General features: G+C 38.5%; 1 long non-coding RNA gene across 1 annotated transcript; it reads right to left on the reverse strand.

Annotated features, from left to right (window-relative positions):
* Window positions 1–220: 220 nt before the first annotated feature.
* Window positions 221–4,831, reverse strand: LOC109366730 (uncharacterized). Its single transcript, XR_002113265.3, has 3 exons — window positions 4,610–4,831; window positions 2,429–2,502; window positions 221–732 (listed from the first exon to the last, which is right to left on the reverse strand). It is a non-coding gene; the product is annotated as an uncharacterized LOC109366730 (long non-coding RNA).
* Window positions 4,832–5,177: the final 346 nt, after the last annotated feature.

Below are 5,177 nucleotides of genomic sequence, written 5' to 3' on the forward strand. Positions count from 1 at the left end.
CCCAAAGAGAGATAACATATCAATAGATATATTGTTCATATAAATTTGAATTCATATGCTCAAGTTCTCCAGGAAACTGAGACCTATAATTTGGCACAAAACACACTTGTGTTTTTATCCCTGTCCGCAACATTTTTTGTTCAAATAACAGACATCAAAACATTTGGCTACAAGGATAGCTTTGGGATTTGCACACATAAGGACAGATGTATACCTATGGAGCTCAACTTACTGAAAATAGGGCTCGGTTATTGATTTCTTTCACATGGAAGGAAGAATCATGAGGCACCAATTTGCGTGTAAAATTCTAGGGATGTGCATTTTCACACAATAAAAATATAAAGTAAACAATATAATAGGAACATACTACCATCATTTTAGAATCCTGTATCTCCAGGAGAAATTCACGACATTTTCTTTATCATTCTAACATGTTAATGACTCCCATAACATCTGAATGCATCCATGAGACTTCAGGTCACTTAATCATCTGTAAAGGTTCTTTTCTACATGATTTTTGCATTTTAGAATTGAAGTGTGGTCGGAAGACTGTAAAGTCCCGGCAAAGCAATTACCTCAGCACTGGATCTTTCTATCTTCTCCTCCAGTCCTGTAGGTAAGCAAGTGGATGTCTTGCAAAACGTTGGAAGATGAGTACTGAGCCCCAGCACTGCTTTTACTTGCCTGGCTCATGAAACTCTGGTTTCCTGCTGCTGCATTCCTTTGTCATTCCTACTCCAAAAAAAAAAAAAAAAACCTCTCATCAGCAGGCCAAGCTCTCTGTGTAGATGTTGGATACTTGATTATTCCAGGATTGAGTTTGACAAACAACTAGCAATCTTTACTCTGGCACTCATTTCTTCAGTGCAATAGCCTGTCCTTGGAAGATGGCTCTGATGAAGTATTGTGTGAATATCCAATGACCTACTGAAAAATATTTTTTCTTAAGACAAATATAGATATTACACATTGTTTTTTTTTTTTTTCTCCAATCTTCACAACCCTAAGAGATTCCTAAATTTCTCCAAGCAAACTCGGTGATTTATTTTCAGAACTTGGCAGCTCCTCTTATTTATATATGTGAGGGCACTTTCGAACAAGTAAGAAATCTTAATGTAACCAAACCTTCATTCCCCAAAATGAGAATGAAGAGTACTGCCAAACCCAGCAGACATTTTTATAAGCTAAGCTTTGCAAAACAGTAGCTTGTTAATAGTAATTTCTCATCTCACTTGCTATCTTGCAATTTATTTATCTGGAAAGACATTTTCGGTAAATTTACCCAAAGCAAATGTAATGATGATGTTATATTAAAAGCTCCTAAGCTGGTTAATCTTCAGGAGTGATGGAAAGTTTATGGAGAGCAATAAAGCCAGTGCTAGCCTCCAGTCACAAAATATAAATGTGTTTATTTTTAACAACATGATTGAAGGTTGTGCTTCACAGCCTACTTTCCACACTATTGCACTGAGGTGCCAGACAGGGAAAAGGCAGCAACCTATATGCCCAGTGCTCTCTGAATGGTATTAGGATCTCAGTGTCAGAACTGAAATATTCCCCAGTGCTTTTTGCTAGGGGGTAACTGTTCTTCTGAGATACTCATACTCAGAATTGTTCTGATAACATAACCAAATATGATGCTGGCCTAACCCACTGTTGAGTCTTCTCTTTCAATGGGCGCCATGAGGTATAGCAGCTTATTCAATTGTGCGTTTGTGTTTTGTTGTTTGTGGGGGAAAAAAAAAATATGCTATTGCAGAACTGGAGTTTATTTAAGGATGTTTATCTCCGGGGAAGTTTATCATCTCTACTGGTTTAATTATATCACTGAGAGTAAGTTAATTTTAGCCCCTTTGTGAACCTCTATATGATTTCAAGCATGTTTTCATTTTCGACTTAAAATGGTTTCGAAGAGACATATGCTAAACTGAAAAGTGATATTCTAAATACAGTGAAAAGCTACCTACATACATTGCCACACTGTTTCAGTAATAGCTGTTTAACAGTATTCCTATGGATGTATTTCCCTTCACAGGCAAATTTCTATTTTATAGCAGAGACTCTATCCAAAAACACTCCCTTTTTATTTCCCTGTTGTAGCAGTGCCATGAATTGTGTGCCTGTTCCAAGGCAGGAAGGGAAAGGAGTGTTGATCCAACAAGTAATAGATGGTTATGTTGGCTGTATAACTAATTTCACTAACGGAAATTTCACTAATGGAACGTAAAATTTCACTGATGGATTCCCACTGGTGATATTTTAATAGACAGCAGCTCTTTGTAATAATACCACTTCTGACTGCGAGCATTTGCAAATTACGGAAGGACTGGAAAATACTCTAGGACACCTGATTCTCAGTCACCACAAAGATACCCAATACAATTACTCTGCACAAAAATTCATAAAAGGAAATGCAAACATAATTTACCTTTAGACCTTTACTCCACCAGAGTGACATGATTGACCTGAGAGCACATGGAGCTGAGTTTAGAACAGAAACGGCTGTGAATGAAGAGAGAAAAACCAGTATTACTTGGGAAGGTGCTAACAATTGAGAAAAGATGTAACTCCAGAATTGCACTCAGTACAGAAAAGGGATGCTGAAAAGGGCAATAATTTTGTACTCTGCACTGGTGAGGCTGCACCTTGAGTGCTGTGTTCAGATGTAGTGCCCTCACTACAAAAAAGACATTGAAAATCTGGAGTGTGTCCAGAGAAGTGCAGTGAAGCTGTGAAGGGTCTGGAGCACAAGTCTTATTGGTAGCATCTGAGGGAACTAGGATTGTTCAATCATGTTGATAAAAGATTCATCATGAGCTAGCAATGCACATTTACAGCCCAGAAGGCCAACTATACCCTAGCTTACATCAAGAGAAGTGTGACCAGCAGGTTGAGGGATGTGATTCTGCCCCTCTACTCTGATCTTGTAAGACCCCACCTGGAGTACTCTGTCCAGTTCTGGGGCTTCCAGCACAAGGAGGATGTGGAGCTGTTGGAGAGCATCCAGAGGAGGGCCATGAAGATGATCAGAGGGCTGGAGCACCTGCCCTATGAGGACAGGCTGAGAGAATTAGGGCTCTTCAGCTTGGAGAAGAGAAGGCTGGACCTTATAGCAGCTTTTCAGTACCTGAAGGGGACCTACAGGAAAGCTGGGGAGGAATCTTTTGAAGGGCATGTAGCAACAGGACAAGGGGAAAAGGCTTTAAACTGGAAGAGAGTAATTTTAAATTAGATATTAGGAAGAAATTCTTTACTGTGAGGGTGGTGAGACACTGGAACAGATTGCTCAGTGAGGTTGTGGATGCCCTCTCCCTAGAAGCATTCAAGGGCAGGTTGGATGGGGCTTTGAGCAACCTGGTCTAGAGGGAGGTGTCCCTGGATATAGCTGAGAGGTTGGAACTAGGTGATCTTAAGTGTCCCTTCCAACTCAAATAATTTATAATTCTGGGAGTTCGCAGAAAAAGAGGGGAGACCTTATCACCCTACAACTCCCTGAAAGGAGATCATGGCAAAATGGGAATCACCTCTTCTGCCAGGTGATAGCAGTAGGATGAGAGAGAATAAATAGCGAAAGGGGAGATTCAGGTTGGAAATTAGCAAAAAAAAAAAAAGTCTGATGGTTGGACTAGAAATAACCACTAAAATAATCTAATCTGATTCCTTGAATTTTAAATATCTCGTCTATGAAAATTTACTTCTCTACTTAGAAGTTACAATGTTTTAATCTCTTACATCAGACTTCTGCTAAGCCCAGGAAGAATATCACTATATGTCTGGTAAAAGGCATATTTTACTGTCCCTCATTTGTGATTGGGAGTGCAATATATACATATAAGTATTTCTGTATTTTGATGTATATTTATATATCCAGTGATAATACTTTGCAAACAAATAATAACAATATCAAGACACTACTATCAGACTTCAAGGACAGCTTTGGTGTCTGGGTATGTAAATACAGATGCACATGAAGCTCTAGCTTCCGAGAATCTGGCATTGGCAAAATTTTAGGTCAGGAGAGAGGAAGAACTAAAGAAGAACAAGCCTCCATGTAAAACCCTAGGGAAATACAGCCCTGATGACAGAAATGAAGACTGCTGCAGGCATCTGGAGTGGCAAAAATTATGGTGAACGCAGGCCATCAATACAGCTCTTTCCCATCACAACAGGGAATATAGATGCAGTGGCTCCAAATTCAAACAACTCAGGGATCTGTTGCTATGGCAGCATCAGATGCCCATTGCAGAACTCCAAATAAAGATGATACGATTCCAGTCCTTCCACAAGTGCCCATTCTATTTCAGAATAAAACATTGGAAAGCCATCAGATGTCAGTGCTAACACAGCCCCTGCACTGAGTAAAAGTATTGTTTTCAGGAAATACAGTTCACAGCACTTTGCCTGATGAGAAAAAGCATGACTCATAACACTGAGAAATGTTTTCCATGACTTATAATAGACTGCAATTAATATTGTTCCTGAAAACAGCTTCTATTGTTACATAAGTCTGCAGTTGATGATTTTAGGGATAACATAATATTTCTGTTTCAGTAAGATGAGAAAGTGTTCTGTAAAAAAAGGAAATGAACAGTGTTTTATTTATACTTACATGAGTCCAACTACTAGTAGAGCATCTTTAGCATCTTCATCCTCTTACTGTCCTAAGATCTTTTAATCCCAGGGATCTTGCTCATCATTGCAAACATTTTTGCAAAGTAGGACGTTGATTTGTATATGGCTGTTGATTTAACCATGAAAAACAGCTCACTTCAATTTTTTTCTCCAGCTTGTCACTTTACTAACCTTTTTCTTGCCACATGGAACTCAAAGAGGATCTTAAAAAAAAAAAAAAAAAAAAAAAGATTTTTGCATGACCATGGAAGCCTGTGAGCAGGAAGGTTGATCCCTTTAGGAAAAAAAAGAAATCCATTCAGTGCTGTGACACCAGTGTTCTTGGTAACACTAAGAATTCTGAGATGTTTCAGGCTTAGAGACTGTTGTGTGCGTTTTGTTCTGGAGTAGGAATAAATAATTTGTACATACTTATGAGTAGTCTGAAAGCATCTCATAATCAATCACTAAGTAAATAAATTCTTTATTTTCAAAATCAGATTTTAGTATATAAATGTATTTTCTTCTGTATAAAGAAGTTCATTCCCAGAAGTTGGCAGGTTTCT

Source organism: Meleagris gallopavo, chromosome 3 (genome assembly GCF_905368555.1).
Source record: "Meleagris gallopavo chromosome 3, MGAL_WU_HG_1.1, whole genome shotgun sequence".
Classification (NCBI taxonomy): domain Eukaryota; kingdom Metazoa; phylum Chordata; class Aves; order Galliformes; family Phasianidae; genus Meleagris; species Meleagris gallopavo.